The sequence below is a fragment of the Argiope bruennichi genome, chromosome 5 (assembly GCF_947563725.1).
Source record: "Argiope bruennichi chromosome 5, qqArgBrue1.1, whole genome shotgun sequence".
In the NCBI taxonomy this organism is placed as follows: domain Eukaryota; kingdom Metazoa; phylum Arthropoda; class Arachnida; order Araneae; family Araneidae; genus Argiope; species Argiope bruennichi.
In genome coordinates, this window is record NC_079155.1 from 63,291,010 (window position 1) to 63,313,476 (window position 22,467).

The following is a 22,467-nucleotide window of genomic DNA, read 5'->3' on the forward strand; positions in this document are numbered from 1 at the left end:
TTGAAATTTTAATTAGAATTTTTAATTAAAATTTCTAATTAAAGAATTAAGAGGTTTTTATTCCATAATAAATTCCGAAAATATTATTGCACAAAAAAATTTCTTCCACTGCTTAAAATTAAAAAAGACCTTTTTGATGATACCAGTTTAATTGATTCAAATTCAAGTGATTCAAATTTTTTCTTGAATTTCGGTAATTTTTTTATATCTTTTACAACAATGTAATAGATTTCCAATACAGTAGATTTTTAACAATAGATTTCATTGTTGAACTGAAGCTAAAACCGTTTCCATCATTCCGTTAGCTTGAAACTAAAGCTCTTAATTGCGCAATATTTTCTCATTATTATAAAATAAGGAAGAAGGATTCTGTTTAATTTCTGCTTAATTTAAAAGTGAATAAAGTTACAATACCGTGAATGTTAAAAGATAGATTTTCTTGGATGTTATCTTTTTAATAGCATTATGATGTCATTGGTTTCATTTGGATAATTCATATACCCAGTAAAGAGAACAGGTGTAAGGCTAGTGAAATGTAATTACTTTGATGTCTGTCGACAAGTTATCATTAATCTATTATTTTAACTTGTTTCTAGCGAGATTTGAGAACATTAAGTTACACATAAGAGATTGGAACAGCGTAAGCTATACTTCCGACGAACCATCTAGTCACTAAAGACGGCTAATATGACTGTAATGTTGTGAAGAATAATTAGATGTTTGTTTTGAATGCTCCAATTTTTTTAAAACTGTATTTTATATCTTAATGTAAAATCCTCAAATAATCAAATTGTCATTGAAAATATAGTGATATACCAACTTGAAATATTCACAATATTTCGCCATAACCTATCTAATTTTTACTTAAAGATGAATAAATTCCCTTCGAAAAAGTAAAAGGTCTTGATTACAAAGAAAGTTGCAGACTGATTGTTATCACGAATCGCTCTTTTTATATCAGATATTCGCTTAGGACAGACTTTTTTCCTCCTCTTCTTCCATTTATTTTATCGCCTTAATACTCTTTCCTTCAAACGGAAATTGAAATGTATTTTACCATCGGTCTTAACAGAGCTTGCAGTAAATCTCCATTTTAGTTTATTCTTTTCTTTTTTTGTGAGAAACTATTTCTGAGAGATAATGTTTCTTTCTTTTTTAAAATTCATACATTTGTAAAAAAAGTCTTAAGAAAATCAACATACAACAGTCTTCTTTAATTTCAAATCTGCTATCGCTGGATTAGCAGATCTGAGAAGTATGCTATGATATATTAAAGATCTAAAGATCTATGCTTATGATGTATTAAAGATCTAACTACGAAGAAATATTGTCTGCATGTTTTAATAATAAATAAATTGAAAAAAGTAGCTGTTTGAACATGTTAAAAAGAAGAGATATTTATTTTAATCTTTTTAGTATTTAATTTATAATCCATTATTCTAAATATCACGGAATCAAGTATTTAATTTTTTTTCAATTTCATTGCTAGATGGCGCCACGCAAATAAAGTAATAATTAAATAAATGAATGGTTAGCCTGATAAATAAATTTTGAAAATATTAAAATAATGTATTATCATCACGAAAACAAAAGCGCACAAAATTTCGAAATTATAATATTTGCTTCAAAAGATGAAATGCGAGATGAATATAATATATGTACGTGAAAATTTTTCAGAAACTTTGAATCTAAAAGTGACAAGAAAGCGGGAAAAAAATATACACTTCATCATGATGTTATCGAAATAAGTGAACCAGAAACCGATTTCATGCTTCCAACTGAACAAGCAGGAAACAATTCAGTTTCTTTTAAAGCTTATCCAAGGAGAATGTCATTGATATCTTGACACAATTGTGGGATGAATTTTAATGCTCGAAATGATAAGTGATGCAAAATCATTTCACTACGAATTCTTTATAACTTCAATGGGAAAAATTTATGAAATTCCTGTATCTCACTGAATCTATCTCTCATGTAATCAAATTCTTAGTTGTATAAAATTAGACAAACGTGCTATATCTGTACTAATAATAAAGATGGAAACGTGTGCATGTGTAAGTATGTGGGTGCTCTGCAGGTTAGGTCATTGACTTAGAGTTACCAAATTTTACACTTTAAAAATATGACTTCGGAGTGATTTTTTTTGAAGTTTATAATTTTGAATAATTAGAATTTTGATTAATTAAAAATTAAATGGAATTTTGGTTATTTCCACAATAATTTCCGAAAAATGTCTTTCTAAAAAATAAATTGAACAAAATTTCAAAATTAAATTTATTTTGATTTTTTAATTTTTTTATTATAGCAATTTAATTGTCGTGAATATTTTTCTTGAATCTCAGCAATTTAAAAAAATATTTTTTCCTAATTTGTAAAAATAAATAATATTTTTGTCCTGAAATCAAAAGCATATTCCTTGTTTCAAGAAATATTTAATCGCGTAATTTTCTGCCTTTTTTGAAAGCTAAGAAAGAAGTATTCTATTCAATATCTGTGCAGTTTACAAGACAAATAAAAACGTGAAATTACAGTATTACGAACTTATTATCGAGAAAGATAAATGATGCGGATATTTACACTTTTAATAGTTCTGTGATGTCCCGGGATTATCACTATTAGAAAGGTTTGTTACATAATAAACAAAACTTCAGTAAGTTAATTAAAATCAAACAGCGTTGATGTCTTTTAATTTGGCGAAATCATGGAGATTATATCTAAACGATTTATTTGAAATGAAATATTATCAATATTACCGGCAAATCAGCTGGTCGCCAGAGGAGAAGTCATTGTATTCTTTCAAATACTTGTAAGGCTATGAAATCTTCAAACATTGATTAAAATTCGTTTTTCAAAACGTTTTTTGCTTCTTTTTGGTGCTTTTCAAATAGCATAACTTCATGAATAAATATTAAGAAATTTTAAAAAATTAAGAATAAAATTTAAATGTTTACTTTAAGTTTTATTATAAACTGATGCATTTAATGGACCAATGAGATTTTAGTTTTGAATCTCAAATAGAACATAGTTATACATCAGAGATTCAACAAAACGCATCGGGGTCCTTGAAAAACGTATTCAGTTCTATGAAGACCAAAGGATTTTAAATAAATGACTTTAAGACTTTGGAAATGTCAGAATGCCTTAATAATAACAAATTTAGATTCTCTGAAGATCGCACACTTTCGTCAAGTGAGGTTAAGAGCATAGCAAACCTAACTGCAAAACAGTTGGCTACGTTTTATATTTACGTTTACAATGAGTTTAATATTTACAGAATGTACATTGACTTTTCTTTTAATTTTTTGATTACAGAATCATATTATCCTTTTAAAATGAGCGTTCTAGTAGAGTATCCTTTTGACACTTTTCAAATTTTAATCTAAAGATAAATTTCTCTGCTTCTTGTGGTAACTCGCAGAGTTAACTACATCTTGTTTCATTTTATTAATAATAAAATTGTCTTTTGCAAATGAGGCGATATTATAGAATTGGTAAGTAAAACTATCATCTGGATAATTAGATGACTAATTATTAGCTCCAAAAAGAGACGTCAGGTTCTCACTGCTTAGTGGTATAGGTTCTTCAATATCCCATATATACATCATTTGTACCAATCCGAATAGAGAGGTACTAGCGGGATTTCCCCTCTTTCGATTTTGTAAAAGAGGATATTCCCATAATACGACGTGCTTTGGGTTTCGTTTAGCTGTATAATAAAAGGAATAAGGTATTTTGAAATTTTTTTCCAATGGCTTATAGGATTTAAAATTTGATATATATTCATGATTTTGGTATCAGTGCCATAGCTCCTACAATTTACCACGCTTTATGCGTTTTAAAGCAATTGCGTTCTCAAACTGATACAGACAGACAATCTACCTATTGAAAAATTTAGACCAAAAGCCGATATAGACTTTCGGCATTAAAAGGAAATGTTAAATTTCACACTCCCAGACTTGACGTACTTTCACATTTATCGCCTTCTTATATACACGAATATATGTTGTTGATCCTTATGGCACTTGCCATGAACAAGCCCGCTGTTACTAAGACAGCGATTTAAGCCGGTGGGGGAGCGTCTCTTGTTTTTATAGTAGTGCCAACTAGGGCCAAGAGTACGACTTTGCTACTCACGCATCGCTCATTCGCTTGCACAACCCCCTTTTACAGGAGGGCACATTCACACATAGAACAACCATGCTCAAACCGGGACTCAAACCCAGGACGCCCAGCTCACAGGGAAGACGCGCTACCCCTATGCCAAGACGCCGGTTAAACGAATATATAAGCAGATACATGATTAATCCTTTGACTGATTTGATGCTAAATTTGACACAAGTTTATTGTTGTTGTTTTTGTTACTTATGGCACTTGCTATAGGCAAGTCCGCTGACTAATCCAGGGAGTTAAGCCGAGTTTGTGCAGTAGCTTCTGAGGGTACTTGAGAATCCGAGGGCAGGAGATCCGAGAATCCGAGGGCAGGAGGAGGGCAGGAGAGAGCTCATATGAAGATAACACTCACACACTCGCTTGCGCAACCCCTTTTTAGAGGGAGGTTCTTTTATACACCTCACAGATAGAACACAGGGTGAAGAAGAACCATGCCCGAACCAGGACTCGAACCCGGGATGCCCAGATCAAGGGGAAGACGAGCTACTCCTAGGCCAGGGATCCGGTACAAGTTTATTGTTGTAATGATAAAACGATATACGAATTTTTGTCAATTCATCTATTGTTGAGTTGACAGATTCCCTAGGAAGGATTTCGTCTGAAATCGGGCACAATTTTGAATTAAGACCAAACAACAAATTTCATTTTTCCATAACGTTCAATTTTTAAGCTACCGTATTCACAAATAGACTGAAGAAATTCCTAAAAAGTTTCCATATATAAGAGAATTGAAAAGATGACGATTCTTCATTAGCCTCAGATCGTATTTTTTATTCATCATTATGACTTCTCTTTTTCTATTTCATAATGGGAAAGTTAAAAATTGCCCTATAGCAGAATCAATGTCAGTGGCCTGTACTTTTGCATATGGGCAAGAACAAAAAAGAAAGAAGAAGATTCTTGAAGAACAAGTATCAATTGTCGATAGGATTCCGAAATATAAGTCAATGAACCCTATGAGGTCAAACTTTAATTAGTCGATTAGTCAATGATCTTAAGGTATTAAAAAATTATATAAAGACCTGTAAGTACAAGAAAACTAGAGCATTATCGAACTGTGGAGTAGACACAGAACCAGCCTCAATATCTTCTTGTTGGATTGACTTGGATCAATAAGTTGGAGGTAAGTAGATACAATGATTGTATAATAGAATTATAAAATTTATTTTAAATTAAGCAAGGAAGAATATATCATTAATTTACTTTCTTTTTCTATTCTAAATTGAAGCATATGATAGTTTCTATAGATTTTTGCTATTGTTTTCGAATGTTTTCCTGATTTTAAGCGAGAACAAAATTTTTTGCAAGAGACTGATTAGAATTAAATTTTATTCAATTAAAATAGTTACATTATAAAATTATTTTTTAAGGAGACAGTAGACTTTAAAATAAGCAAAAATGGACAAAAATGTGCAGTTTTATTTTTATCATTTCATTACCAAAATATATGTTTATATTCAACTAAAATAGTGTTATAAAATGTATTGTTCAATAAAATAAATACTTGAAGGGTTAAGAGGAAAAAAATTACATCTTAATGATTTTTCTCAAAAATGATATTGCAATTAGATTTAAATATCTTTGAAAAGTTCCAGGTGTCTTAATTTTTGAAGAAATTAAATGAAATTGATAATTAAGATTTCGGTAAAACATTAAAAGAAAATGGAGTACGCATTTTAATGTTTCGAGTTTTTTTGAGCTAGTTAAAAGTTAATTTTAGTTCAGGAAAACATTCATACAATTCCTATGAAAATTCAGTAAGTGTGCATAAAAATACTTCTAAGAAATTAGAATTTAATTTGAATTACAAAATCATACGTAGTTTTGTTCCAAATAAATTTACATTGAGTAATAAGAAAAAAATAATAGAAAAATTAAAAATTAAGTTTAATATTTTGAAATTTTAAAAAATTATGTATCATTTAATTAAAAAAAAATCATATATTCGTTTTAAAATGTTGTTTTAACGAAATTTGACGTACTTATATTTTAATACATATGCAAAAAAAATTTTCATGACCCTCAACTGAATAATTTCCAAAAGTGTCTAATACAGTCCACTGTCTCCGTAATATACTTTGTTGGTTCTCTTTTCTATTAAATATTCTAACTGATCAACAATTAAAACATGCACTCTTTTTTTATATTTCATACATTGGAACGATATCCGTTTAGACAAAGTGGCAGAATGTTTGCCATTCCATTACATCATTAGTAATACAATAACTAACAATTCAACATCCCGAGCAATATCCATTTCAATAACGAACGCTTTCAATAGCTGCTCCCGAATTGAAAACGAAAGAAAACTAAAACAAACGAGAACTTGGGTAACCCAACGGATGGGTGATAAGCATGATGATCTTCCTTTTTTTTCGTCCCGGATTTTCGAACCACCCAGAGGGAAGATTGTAGCCTTTCCTCATTAAAAACAAGCAGCTACCTTCCAAAAGGTCACCTGGTTTCTGTGTCACTGCCATTGCCGCACTTTCAGTGATGATAGTGTGCGTGTGGAAGGCACAGGTAAGTGACGATCACTTCGAGTTACATTCTTGAAGTTGTAAATGAACATTGCAGTTGGTCCGGTTATCGCAAATATAGAAGTAAATTTGAAATTATTTATCATTCTTCTTAGATATGATACTTTTACATGTCACTTCTTGCTATGTCATACAAATATTTTCATGCAATTCATTATAATTTTCTTATATTTCCGTAATTATTGTTTTACAGAATTTTATACATTTTCAATTCTATTTTTGATATTGTAATATTTTATTTAAAGCTTCTATTCTTTAATAGTTTCTTTTAATATTTCTATGCCTTAATATTTTTTAATAGCTCTCTATATATTGCTAATACATGTATTTGTTAAGTTAATCTCCATATATAATTAAAAATTTGATTTAATTGAAATCATTAATCGAATGCTTTGTGATTTTTATTTCTTAGCCGAAGGAGTAGAAATCTATATCAATGGATGTAAGGAAAACAGAAAAATCCATATAAGATTCTACTTATCATTGTTCCTTGATTTTAAAGTTCTACATTTTCTTTCACCAATAGTTGCATATACTTCGTTATACTTTCTTATACTTCCTTAACTATCATTCTGCGTAAATCAATATATATTGATTCTTCATTTAATAATTTATTTCTTTTTTATTGAAATATTCGTTCATTCGTTTAATACCCCTTAACCATAATATTTCTTAAAATATATTTAATTATATTTATTAATTATTTATTTAATAATATTTCTTAAAAGTTTTATATAAATTGTCAATTAATAAATTTGTTATCATATGTAATCACAGACTATGAGACAAATGTCTTAAACAATTAAAAATGCGATTGAATTCATTTAATTAAAAGAATAGTTCGCGATTTCTCTTTCTCAACACGAGGCGTGCAGATTTGTATTAATGGTGTTGCTGTGACTTATGGCACTTTTACAAGTACGCTGACAGTTATCTGTCAGCGATTTAAGCCGTGTGAGCGTCTCTTGTTTTTTCAGTAGCGCCAACACGGGTCAAGAGTACGACTTAGCTACTTCATGCGTCACATTCGCTTGCATAACCCCTTTTTACAGGGGGGCACATTTACACACCTCATAGATACAACATCTATGGCCAAACCGCTACAGTCATATCACGGTGAAGACACGCTACCCTTGTGCTAGGACGCCGGCTGTATTAAAAATTGCGATAAATATAGAACAAGTAATTTTAAATTTAAATTTTTAGTTTCAACAAAGTAATCTTAAAAACTAATCAGGAATAAGTAAGCATTTCTCCCTTTCAAAATATGCATTTATAATGTTTATTATAAAATTCAATAAAATCTCAAAAACTATTACTAAAAATTATTTAACACTAACATAATAAATAAGGTTGTGTTTGAATTCCTAAAAAGTATATTTTACTATTAATACTGCTTTTTGCTATAAATGTAGCTTTTTCAATAGTTACGAAATGATTTTAAAATATATAGTGGAATCTTTAACTGGGACGTATTTGATCCAAGGACCAAATCATATTATTGATTAAAGTAGTTATTAACTTCCCGTTTTGAGCTATACAACTGAAAAGGTATTTATTAACGTCCCATTTTGAGCTATACAATTGAAAATGTAGCAATTAACTTCCCGTTTTGAGCTATACAATTGAATTTGGTTAATCTACGAATTGTTTTGAAAGCTTTGATAAATAATAAGCACATCATCAGAATCACCAGACCTTCTCCAAACTTCTACACCTCATTCGCAAGGGGATGTAAATTACAGGCCCATATATAGGGAAGATCAAATTAAGCAGTGAGTGCATGATTCTTAGATTTTTAAACTTATGTTATGCTACTATTCTATAATGGCCCTTCCACAAAATTATTAAAATCGGCATTAATTTTAGCAATAATTAATTATTTTGCTAAATTTTACGTACTTGTATATAAATGTAGATTTTTTTAAACCTTTGTTGATTGATTTGTATGTATACTACATCGGTAGGCCATTATACCCTTTACTTTCATGATGGTGCTAATCTGTTGGATCTTGCTAATATTTTTGATGCTTTCTAATTTTATTGCAAAATAAAATTTTTAAATAGATTGACAAATGATTTATGAGGAAAAGAATAAATAACATCCTATGTGATCTAGATCGATCATAGATATTATCTTCTATGACGTGAAAAAAACGAAAGCATATTCAAATCATTAATAGATAATCTAAAATTAATCTAATAATGGAGAGAGTTAATCTAGAGGAGAGAAATCTAGTCTAATCTAAATCTAGACAGTTAATCTATCATCATATCATTAATCTATCAATTTAACAACCTGTTTCTTTGTTAGAATTTCGACTTAAGGAAATATTTTTTATTTTTTATTTGCAATCTATAGATTAATTACTTGTTAAAATGGCAAGTATAGATAAGGCAAACACTGTCATTGTGTTGCGGAGTTTAATTTTAAAGTGTGCGTCTAATAAAAGAAAAAAAAAATACTAATATCCTTTTCTTTCCTTTGTTTAGATCTTCAACGTACTCTAACTGTTTAGAAAGAATCTCTTTATGGAATTTAAAAGAAGAATTTTTCTTCTGCTACTATAGTGTCCAATTTTCAGGTACAAATTTTTTTTTGTTAACTGATTTCAAAAAAGACACTTGTTTAATTCTTCGTTTAATTCACAATACTTTCTTTGCTGTTATTTCTTATGTTGTTTTCAATTATTCACTTAAATAATAATTTTTAGTAAAATTCACTTAAATTTTTTTGGTGCATTTCACTTTATTTATTGAAGATTAATGCAAATAGAGTAAATTTAAAATAGAGTAAAATTAATTTAAGGAAGTATTAAAAAATGAAGTAAATGAGGAATGAATTAAGAAATTAAAGAAATAAAATAAAATCAGGAATAATCTGAATTAGATGATAAATGGACTCTTAACATGTCAACTGTATTTACCTTTTAACTTTCTAAATAATTTCTTTAGTCTGTTTGATTAATTGTATACATAAATAATCGCAAGAGCAACTAAATTTGTCACAATTATTATTTGTAAGATAGGCATATTGCATTGGAGAGATTTTTTTTGTAATTTAAATTAAATATTAAATAAAATTTTGGCGTTTTTCGTCGACACTTTCTGGAAATATTATTACAAAAAATAATGTTTTAATCATATAAAAATTAAACAAAGTTATCTCTTCATATATATATATCTATTTGATTATAGTTCAATTTTTTTCTAATTTTAATAAATTCAAAACATATTTTTTTGCATAATGAATAACAATATTTTTCATTGTTGTATTCATATTGATATGTTTTCATTTTTTATGATTCTATTTAATTGATTGTTCTTTCATTATCAAGCGCAAAAGAATAACGACTGCTTATTTTTCCATGTTGTTTAGTAATATCGTAATTAATTTTAATTTCTCTGTTTCATTTGATGAATTATTTTAGTGAGTGAAATTTTTTTTTTGACATTAAATGTTTTAAGGAATCTGTAAGAAAAATAATTTAAGATACTAAATGTATAACAATTAGAGACATTATACTCAAAGATCACCAAATTTCTTATCTTTAATTCTTTTAAGTATCATATCTTAATGCAGCTAACTTGCAACTGGATGTAAAATGTACCATACCATTGTAATATAACCTATTTTAATAATTCTTACTTGACCCTGAAAGAATAAGAAAATGAAGGTGCTGTCTACATGAATATTGTATATTAGATGAGGTGGAAAACGAGGAGACATTGAGGGCCTTCATAAACTCAATGAACAAATCTTATACCATGTTATTAAGAGCATGGGTTAAATGTCAATAAAAATTTCAAGCGTAAAATTTTTTTATTAATCGTATTAAAAATATCAAATTATTCATCAAAGATATAATTAAAATTAATCGTGATCAGTAATACCTTACAGTAGCCATCCCTAACTTCTAAAATAATATATTTGAAAAATTTAGCACATATCACCCAAAAAGTAAAATAAACATAACAAGATAAACTTTTCAATAAAACTGTTTTGAATTGTTTACTTGAGTTACTTGTCGATATGTGATATAAATTAGAAATTATTTACATATATTTGAAATGTATTTTTCCTTCAAACGAAAATGTTCAGTTACTTTTTAGAACGAATTTCTTTTGGCATTAATTTTTTAAAAAATTATTCAAAGTTAAATGATGAAATTCGTACAAAAAACTTAACAATAAATAATCTAATAGCAATAATTTAATAGCATAGAGGAAAAAACAATAAATAATCTAATAGCACCGTTTAGAATAACTTGCATGATATAACTTCATGATTCAACATTCGATGATCTTCTTACGTCATTCAACATGCGATATAAATAAAAATATTCTGATATCAATGAAATATTGTAATTTTCCTTCATATGAAAAATAAAGTTACTTTTAAATGAAATTTTTTTTGACATTCAAACCTAAAAAATTGTTAAAGACTAAATGGCTATGCAGGAATATATTTATAGTATTTTGAATGGCGCATTAATGCATTCATATTTCAACATTTCTAATAATTGTTATGATAAAGAAGTAAAAGGTAAAAATAAGAAGCTTCCACTTTAAGACTCTAAAGTATTTAAAACATAAGGTTTGAAACTACTTTAATTCCATTTTTTTTCATATAACGTAAATTATTTTATTATTATGTTTGTTTTAAATAGCCATAAGTTTTGCATTTAACATAATAATTTGCGTTAAAATATTTGCATTTAAGATATATACCCAATTTGCCATGTCTGCAATTACAGAAATTTATCTCGGAATTTGGAATTTAAATGTTTACAGGGATTTAAATGACTAATTAATTGGGGGACTTTTAATGATGAGAAGCTTTATAATTATGAATATTGTGCTGATTCGTAGAAGGTATATTAGCGATAAAAAGTTATTTTGTTCAGTTACTCTTACAAAAAATCATTAATCAGAACATATTTTTTCTTATTAATATTATAGAAATTAGTTAGTTTTTTGGAAACCAACTCGTTTCCATTGCACCAAAAGGACTGTTTAGTTGCAGAAAAATAATTATTTAAAAAACAATGCTTTTTGGCATTTTTCGAATTTAAATGTCTAAAACTTTTTTTTCACTAACTGCAGGAAACAATACAGTAAAGTTTAATATTCAGCCTTTCTTTAGAATTATAGAGATAAATTCTAAACTTCGGCATTTTTTTTGAATAAAATTAGAAAACACTGTCTGCTATTTATTATGGTATTAGGATCGTTATAATATACAAAATTTCTTTATTTACATTAAGATATACATGTGAGAATAATTTTTCTGAACATTATAAAATACATCCATTGGATAGATTTTAGACTGGAATATAAAAAAGATATTTTTAAAACTATTCAATAGTTTTTATGCCTTATTACAAACTGTTATCTTATTACATACTGTTAGTTTCTTTCTTTTTATGTAGAAAATTTGAACCCTTCTTTCTTTCCATTGCTTTATATGAGCATTTCTTTCGATTAATATGTATTTTGTAGCAATAGAAACCATCTTATAGAGAGATTCCGTAGTTAGGAACTATGGACACTTGATGAGATGAGATTAAATATGAAGAGTATGCCCAAACCGCATCCATATCTAGCTTTCTCAAAAAGCACAGCGTGCCTTTTTGAGTTAATGAATTCATATGTACACGGACGCAACAGACCGACTTCCTTTAGGCTGATTTCACCCAAATTTGATATAATTTGTCGAGGGTAACAAACCAAATTTCATTAGCTTATTTGTAATTAGTTTTGACTTATCAGGTTTCGAAAGAGATGGAGCGGATTGTTATGAGCGAGGATAGAACCTGGGACCTTGTGGTTCGCAGCCGAGTAACACCACAAGACAAAAGCAATTGCCTGTGTTTCTCAGCTATTAATTGGCTTATAAGCTTTTCACCACAGAGACATAATCACAAAAAATTGCTTCTTTTCGATTTCAAAGAGATTTCGAGCATCATCATCATGTTTTCAGGATCATTTTTTTATGATTGCTATACTTAATATTATATAAGTTTTATTTAAATATTTTATGATCAGATCTTTTTTTTACACAATAGCTTTTATTTTTTATTATGGTTACATTATCATTTCAAATGAAAAGATAGACCATAAAAAAGCACACAGATAAAATTTGAGCATGCGCATTACGTTTCATGGTTGGTTTGAATCTTATAACTATAAACATTACCAAGTTAAAAAAAATTCTTTTTAACCATATGCTTTTAACATTCCCTCGAAAGTAGTTTTTTGGTTTAACATATATAACTTAATCTTCTGTTTAGTTTTTCTAACTAATAAATTATTCAATCAGAACTAAATCAATCATTATTTAGGAAAAAAATATTTTTGAGTGCATCTCTAGAGTTATATATAATATGATGGTAGAGTTATTTCTGGGCTCTCGATCAGTGACAAAACATGAAAATTTCACAGATTAGCAATTCTCTTTCTGCTTTTATTATTTATACTTTTATTTAAAAGAAAATAATAAAATTATGTCACATCATTCAATCCTTTGAAATATTCTCTTGACATGATCTGAAAACACACAAAGAAACAGGTTAACGGTTATGTTAAAAAAAAAGATGAGATAATTTAAATTTGTCGTTTAAAGAAGCTTTACGATATTTTTTTTAAACTTAACGAAATCGTCTGAAATATTTAGGTTAAAACTAGAAAAAAAATATGTCGAGATTAATTTTTAGCATTTATACATTTAGAGCTGAAAATAAATGATTTAAAATAAGAATTTTTCCACAAAATATCGAAACAAATTTTAAAACGAAAAAAAAAAGACACTGATTTAAATTAAATTAAATCCGCACATGTAAATTGAATCCAAAATGTATTAAAAACTGTAATTTATTTTCCAAATCTTTAAATAGACCAATAATATAGAGTGTACATTACTCTATTAAATTAATTACTCTATTAATTTCTATTTAATTCTGATTTTCCCGACAAGCACCTCTATTCAGGAAAGAGGCATTTGTATTTTCTGCTTCCAAAATATTATCAAGCCATAAAATTGAAAAATTGTCTTTATTACGAGCTAAAAATCTTTAGATGATCACTGAGAGTTTATAATTTTTTTATTTACTACAAATTATACAAAAAATTGTTTTTATCTATTTGAAAGAAAGATTCGTCCATACTGAAAAATAAACCTTATCTAGGTTAGAAGTTCCTGCAAAAAAAGTTCGATGTTATGTATTTTTTCACGAATTGGTAATCCGAATGGCATGAGTTCCCCCAGCACACATAAAAAATAATTCATTCACTTTTGTAGTTAGTAATTTGGATGTTGAGACAAGCATTATAGTAGTAGTTGAAAATTATTCAAGTAGAACTATCAGCTTGAAACAACTCTAATACTTTCCTTTGGCCGAAATTTCAAAATAAATTGCTAGTGCTACTTGCTTTATTCAAATGGTTGCTTCAATAGAATTATAACATCTTAGTACCGAAAAGATTGAAGTAAATAACTTTTTTTTTTCTTTTTTTTTTACCTCAATCTCAAGTAAAACATTTTTTTAGTGAAAAACAAAGTAGATGCAATACTCCGAGTGCAATTTTTGTATGTAAAGTAAGAAGAACAATTATTTCACTTCATTGTTCTATTTTTACTTATTTTTTGTCAAATTAGCCTCTTTGTCATATGTAAAGTTGAAATTTTGTAATAAGTATTTTACTCATTTTCTCAAGTATAAAAGTTGTGAAATCTGGTAAATGTGAATATTTTCATAACGGTATAATACTCTAGTATTAATTTAACTTGATTCATAACTCAATGAGAAATTTTAATTAAATTCTGATTATATATGAGAGGCTTCATCTGGAAATGAATTTAAGAAAAAAAATTTTTTGATATTGACCTCTTGAATATGAATTTTCATTAATTCCTCAATAGATGGCGCATTCTCTGTTGAATGATTTATTTAACTATGCCCGAACGATTGTTTGAGCTTTCACTTAGTTTAGCTAATTGAAAATCCTATTATTAAGCGATACTATAGCTACTTTGGGAAGGATTATGTAATTTTGAATCATGATCAGATGACGAAAACGAAACCTGAACTGGCATCACTCTTAATTTACAGCCATATTTGCGGGAATACGTTTGATTCCGAACCCGAGATTATACCAACAGTTTACTGTGAACCTAATGTTTTTTAATATTTCAGATTAATTATCGTTAAAAATTAAATTGAAGTTTTCCTTATCAAACTTTCTAAAATGTTATGTACGAGTTGGGTGCATCATTGTAATTGAATGCATACATTATTTAAAATTCTGAAAGAGAAAAAAACGGTACGGAAAGGAACAAAATTTGTAAAAATATTTTGCAAGGGAGGGTGATACAAACTAATGTAAAAATTAAATTTCAAATGCAAAAACATTGAGAACTTTTTCTTTAGTTATATGACCTCCATTTTCATTCGATGTTGTTATGTTTTCTAGTATAAGAAATTGAGAAGAAGATCGTCAACTTTATTGGACCGGTTTTCAAGCGGAATTTCACTAAATACTAGCCTCCTTTGGTGATCAGTTGTTTTATATAGAATATGGATTGTCCTTAATTTCATTTAAATCTCTAATCCGTAATTTTTTGCTGTTTCTTTCAATAAAGAAATTTTAAGCATCAAAATGTGATAGATATAAAGTATGTTACTATAGTAGTTTTATACACTAATTCGCACAAGAGCCTTCCTAATGGAACCTAATTTCATGACATCATACTGCCATTGAAAACGCACCTGTCTATATAATCTTGTAAATTGTCCTTTGCGGTTTTATAATTTCAGTATCTTGAATATTTCTCCACGAATAAGAAACTATCTTTCATCCTATTTCCAACAATAAAAGAAAATTTTGTGATTAAATTTTAATGAAACAATAAAAACGGTTTGTAGTTTATTACAATAATGAAATCTATTGTTGAAAATTATGAAAAAAAAATAGTTTGAAAAATTGCCAAAATTTAGGAAAAATTTGCAAGATAATTAAATTAAAATAATTTTAAAAGAAAAAAATCTTTAAATTTTATAATGATGTAAAAATTATTTTTCTGCAATCTTATTTTTGGAAGTTACCGTGGTGAAACGAAAAAATCTCACTTAATTTTTTTCTAGTTAAAATTTCTATCCGAAAAACACACTTCATATTCCTAATTTCATATGTATTAAATTTAGTAGCTCATGGTAAAATCATCTGATTTGTTGAGTATCAGAGTATCACCCAGAGACACACATTTTTCCTTATTATTAGTACCGATTTGCGGCCGAAAATAGCCAACTTATGCTACAATTATATGATTTATAAAATTATTATTTAGAAAGGAATAGGGTTAGAGAATAATTGTTTACATTTAGGCATCATTAATTAAATATTTTAAGAAAAGTCTAGTAGACCTTAAGCAGTTCCAAGTAAGAGGCAAAATAAGTTTTTGGATTTTTTTGAGCGAAATTTTTTATCAATAATTGCAATAATTTTTAAAAATAATTTAAAAATAAGATAAGATTATTTATATTTTACTGCAAAAAAATTGCTTAGACTGTGTCACAATCATTTGCCCTGAATTAGATCAAAGTGACTATTATTTTGAATAGAAAAATAACCCAGAAAATATATATTGTAACAGTTGCAATACTATTATCTTCTATTTAGGACAATAGATGGCGATGCCTGATTAGGTACGCATCCCATAGTGCATTGCAAGTGTAATAAGAATGAGATGATATGCTGTTTTGTTAAGGTGCGCGCGTGAATATCTTGTCTTGTCTTTGTGTTTGTGTTTGTTTAGTGTGAATGTGATTATTAAAGAAACTTTCCCGAAAACATACGTCCTATTGCTTCCTGAACGGATCATAATAATCTAAATTCCACCGCAATATAATTATAACTTTCCTTCATATTTTAAATAAGATTAAATAATAAAAATAATATTGGATTATTAAATTTTGCTATGTAAAAGTTTCTCAGACTGTGTCACAATCGGTTTCTCTTAATTTCTCTCAACAATTGATCAATGCTTTTGAATTTTTCTTCAAAAATTTATTTCATTCGAGACAACATTTGTCTTAACAATTTTGTTGACTTTGAAAAATTTATTATTTTAATTTTCTTCGTATTAAATTATACTTTTCATTAAAAGCACTTGAAAACTTCACAAAGAAAGGATTTATTAACGATTAAATTTTAATAAGTTTTAAATGATTCAAACAAGCTTATTTTATACCAAAATATATACCAAATATAACTCTAAATGTGTAATTTCCTTTGGATTTAAGGTTCATTGAATTCTGTAAAGTTTCCCATAAGTACCGTTCTTCATTACTGTAATTTTATTAATTTTGCTTTTTCAAAGAAGCTGAGTATTAATTTTGGTGAAATATGCTAAAAAAAGGGGTTTATTCATCTTGCTGGGATTCTTTATATTCCATATATTAGATGTCTTCTCAGTCTTGTTAAAATATAATTGATATTTATAACCAATAGTTTTTTTCTGAAATTAAACAAACAGAATTTTGTTAAAAAAAATTATTTAAGCACAGAAGCAAAAATAGCACATTGCTCAGAAACGTCCTATTTACACTTATGATTTGGTACATAGTTTTAAGATCAACATTTCAAACTGCCATCAGAGCAATCGTGTCAAAAAATATTTTTTATTCACATCAGAATACGGGATACACGAACGTTTAAATATCTGCATTGAAAGCGGAGTTCAGGAAAGTATATGAAAAAAAGAAAAAAGTGTTTTTCTAACTTTTCAGTAATTTGAAAATGATACTTCTATTCTCTTATTACCATCGATCTTGGTCTTGTTTTCCCTAGTTTCCAACAATAACAAATACGAATAATTGTATTTGTTCTACTTTTGGCGCACTACTTACCAGACCGTTGCACTTTGAAGTACCAAATTTGGCACAAATATATTTTGAATGTCAGGAATATGTATTGATTTTTTTCGAACTTTTATACAGAATTTTATTTAATCAAAGATTAAATGGAATTTTGAGAATTATTCAGAAAATTTTATTTCATAAAAATAGTTTTTACAATAAATTAAAATTTGTTCTTTTTAATTATATGAAATTAGTTGTAATATTTTTCCCCTGGCGCACTACTTACCAGATCGTTGCACTTTGAAGTACCAAATTTGGCACAAATATATTTTGAATGTCAGGAATATGTATTGATTTTTTTCGAACTTTTATACGGAATTTTATTTAATCAAAGATTAAATGGAATTTTGAGAATTATTCAGAAAATTTTATTTCATAAAAATAGTTTTTACAATAAATTAAAATTTGTTCTTTTTAATTATATGAAATTAGTTGTAATATTTTTCCCCTGGCGCACTACTTACCAGACCGTTGCACTTTGAAGTACCAAATTTGGCACAAATATATTTTGAATGTCAGGAATATGTATTGATTTTTTTCGAACTTTTATATGGAATTTTATTTAATCAAAGATTAAAAGGAATTTTGAGAATTATTCAGAAAATTTTATTTCATAAAAATAGTTTTTGCAATAAATTAAAATTTAAAATTTGTTCTTTTTAATTATATGAAATTAGTTGTAATATTTTCCCCCTGGTTTTAACAAATTTTTAAAAGTATTTTTGAATACGATTTGCAATAATATTTTCCATTTTGTGATAGTATACTTATTTCATTGTTACGCCAAATATTTAAATCACATGCCTTTTTCCTGTAATAAATAAATTAATTAGTTAATTAATAAATAAATTAATTAATTAGGAAATTTCTATTTATAGTCATGTATATTGCTTTACATTTAAGTTTTGGCAAGCCAATTAATGTTTTTATTTCTTATAAATGTCCGAATTTTCTTTCTCTTTCTTGTAATTCCTAATTAATTTCTAAATCTTTTATGGGAATTGATGTTTTTAGAGAATAAAAATTAAATAAGTTACAAATATTAATTTTAATTAATGTTTAGCGCTGTAATTGAATTATTGTTATTTTAATAGATAGGAATATATTTATGCAAGATCTATCTTTGATAATTAAAAAATTAATTTAATACAAGTGTAATTAAATAAAAACATTAATAAAGTGTACAATTCTAATAGAAAATTAAAATTAAACAAGATTTTAATTAGATAAGAAATTAAATATAAACAAAATTAAATTAAGCCCATGCAGTAGTGACTATGAATTGAAAATAATAATAATAATCAATTACCATCTGATCAGTCGTCATAACGTATAATTCATTCATGTAACAGATAAAATTACTTCGATTTATGCATTAAGGTAATGATTTGTCGCTAGCTGAAAATACAATAAGCCATTCCAAATGTCGAGATATTAGAATAGTTAAATCTCCAGCAATCTATTTTCACGCAACATTTTACCAGTTCTTTTGATATTAACATTTTTAGACTCATCCATTTCGTATAGCCTTGATAGGCTACATGGGAGGTATCACTAGAAATTGATGGTTAAAATTCGAATTTTCTTGAAAGGTTAATCGAATTGTTTTGGAATTGTGTTCGAATTATTTTGGAATGCTTATGTGTAATATCTGCATTTTCTAGTGTTTGATAATTTCTTGTAAAACAAAAATTTTTTTTCATTCTTTATTATTTGAATAAATTTATAAAATACGCTAAATATATTGAACGAGGCAGTTAGAAGGCAATAATAATGACTGCGAATATCAAGTGCATTGAAATAATGAAAGCTGACGTGTATGTTTGACCACAGGATATTTATAAACTTCCACATAATAACCAAACTGTATCAACGAATAATTTGTATGAAAACTTGAACTGAAATTAGTGACATAAATTATTACTATTGTACTAGTCGCTTCATTATGTTAGAGAATAAACATCTTCTGATGTAGCCTCTTGTACCAGATGCAAGGAAAATTACTAAATGATATGACTGAAAATGGCAAATTTTTCTGAACATAAATTCTAATTTTTAACGCCCAAACAAGCAGTTCTGGACACTTACTAGAAAGAGGGCGCATAGGACAAAACCTGAGAAAAATTAAAAAGTAAATGGAAGAGGAATTTGAAACAATAAAAGAGTCAATGGAATTTTTTTTTCAAAAATAAATAAATAAAATTAAATAGAAATGGTTAAAAAAGCATATATAATAGTTTTCCTTTTATTTTCATTATTTTCCCTTCAAACTGATTCCAGTCATATTCGGGTGACCCAATTCTTTTTATAAATCTTGTTAAGAAGGATTACCTTAGAAGCTAATCTGAAAAAAGTTTGAAACAATTTTTTTAATCTCAGGTAAAAAGTCCAAAATCATAAGTACATGTCTAATTCAGAGCATTCGATCACTTAAAATATGCAGCAATATTTAGAAAAGGAAATTTATTTTATAGAATTTTTACAACAAAATCAGCTTTTATTTTCTTTTGTAAAAATAAAAATTAATTACTTTTTTTTAATACGAGCTCATTATTACGTGTAAAATTTGAATCAATATAGGATATTTTATTGAATTTTGGACAGATCTAGGTCGATTTTCAGTGTGGGACAGTAATTGAAACGTAAGACTATCTCAGTGATCTAGAACAGTTAGCAACTTCAGCAAATAACCTCTAATCATTCATTTTATTTTTGATTTGTTTCGTGTTTGTGATATTATAATTTTGTAATTGATTCTTTGACTTCGCTTTTTTATTTGCTACGGTTTTGAAATTTAGCACACTTATAAATTCTAGATGATAATGCACTATTTTACCATTTTCAGAACTTGCTCATTAGTGAATAAATTAACTTAGTTGATCAATAAAGAGTTATTAGTTTCTTTCAGAGGCGCCATCTATTGATAAATTTGCGAAACATTGATTTCAAGATTCCGTGCATTTACAATAATAATTTATATATTAAAAAAATGTAAACAAACGAAAAAAAAAAAAAAATGGAAACAAACAGAAAAAATGTAAATTACTAATGTAAAAATGTGTATATTTTTTAATATGTTATGAAGCTTTGCATTGTTTTAAAAATATATTATTGCTACTCTATGTTACATTTGATTATCTATGCTTTTGCCATTTCTAAAATGTGATTTCTAGCATTACTGTCCTTAATGTTTTAATAATATATTAATGGTCATTTCAGAATGTTATGGGTGTACCTTCTTTTCATTGTGACTGCTGCTTGCACAGCTTTCCCGCAAAGAGCACACCAGAACAGTAAAGTATTCGCTGCAGCTAATAGACAAGGTGATCCAATCAATGCTGCCCTTATCGGTTTCTTCTCACCTCCGTTCATCATAGCCATGAGCATGGGCGCTTTGGCATATACTTTCGAAAAATTCACCAAAGACATGATCAAAGCCGCTTCCAAAAATAGGAGGGGATACAGGCGGAAGAAGAAAAAGCCCACCGAGGCTCCACCACCACCCACAAATTCCAGAGATATGGAACGAGAACACAGGAAATTGATAGAAGCTCTTGCTAGATATGGGTGAATATCTGAATTACTGACTGACTACTGTGACTGTCATGGGAGCTGGACTCTTTATTTTTTTATGCTGTCTCGTGGTGTTACGATATCTATAGAATGGATATTCATCGGATTTCATCTCTAAAAAATGTTTTGTTTTTGATGTAGAAATTGTTCAAGGTTATAATGGATGTTGCAAAAATGAAAAAATCGAGCAAAATTACAAATTTTTGTTGCAGTATATTGCTTATAATCTGTTATACAATTTGTAAAAAGTTATATCAAACATGATGCAATATCAAAAATGATGAGAAAAAAATTATTAAAATTTTTTTACAGAACAGGTTATTGTATTTAGAACTATCAAATTTTTCATATAATTGGATTTTTGGTAGTAGGTGCTCATTAAAAGAGGGTATTTTTTTTTCTGAATTTTAGTTAGATTTTTAACTAAGATTAATCAAAATTGTAAACTTTTTCTCTGTAACTTGGAATACATGATTGCTCAAAATTCAGTTTTACATTATTTCGAATTTTAATCATCAATTTTCAGAGACATCAGTTTTATTTATGAATCATTGTTCTTCCATTTTAAAAATGTTTTAAATATATTTTGCAAGAATACATTATTTTATTAGATTTATATTCACGCCCGTTGCAATAACATTAAACACATTGTTTTCTGTGGATGTTACCAGTGCTAATATATTTAAGAAAATCTTTTAAAAATAAACATGGACAAGCCATCATAACATGATAATATTATTATAGCTGATAAAATTATTATACTATGTTGTTTCAGACTACTGATTTGAATCTCCTCTAAATTCTATTAAATTTTATTTACCCACGAACGAGCTACCAAAAGTCGTCTGGCGTATAAATTTTTTTCACAATTTATTCGTTTACTTAATATACACATTTTTCATTGTTAATGTGTATAGCTGCTTAAATATTTTAAATATGTTTTTAGAATTTTCTCAGTATGAAGTTGTGTGGCGTTATCCATATTTTAAAATATTTCCTGTCCATATTATATTTTTATCTACAGTTAAAAATGTTTTCTTTGTAGTATTTATGTATATCTATGGAAATTTGCATAAATAAATCATTCAAATATATTATTTTTTTATACCACTATTCTTGGATGTTATTCTACGATAATTTTTGTAAATTTCGAAACAATAAATAAGCAATTTTAGATTTGTATCAAAATTGTAATTTTATATCTATTAAGCATGCAAAATATTGTGTAAAACTGAAACTAGTTGTTAAAAAAAATTGGAAAAATA

At 27.4% G+C, this 22,467-nt stretch overlaps 1 long non-coding RNA gene across 1 annotated transcript; it reads left to right on the plus strand.

Annotated features, from left to right (window-relative positions):
* The first annotated feature begins 6,675 nt into the window (after window positions 1-6,675).
* LOC129969528 (uncharacterized) lies at window positions 6,676-21,585 on the plus strand. The gene is made up of 3 exons (XR_008784528.1): window positions 6,676-6,773; window positions 9,204-9,295; window positions 20,849-21,585. It is a non-coding gene; the product is annotated as an uncharacterized LOC129969528 (long non-coding RNA).
* The last annotated feature ends 882 nt before the right edge of the window (window positions 21,586-22,467 follow it).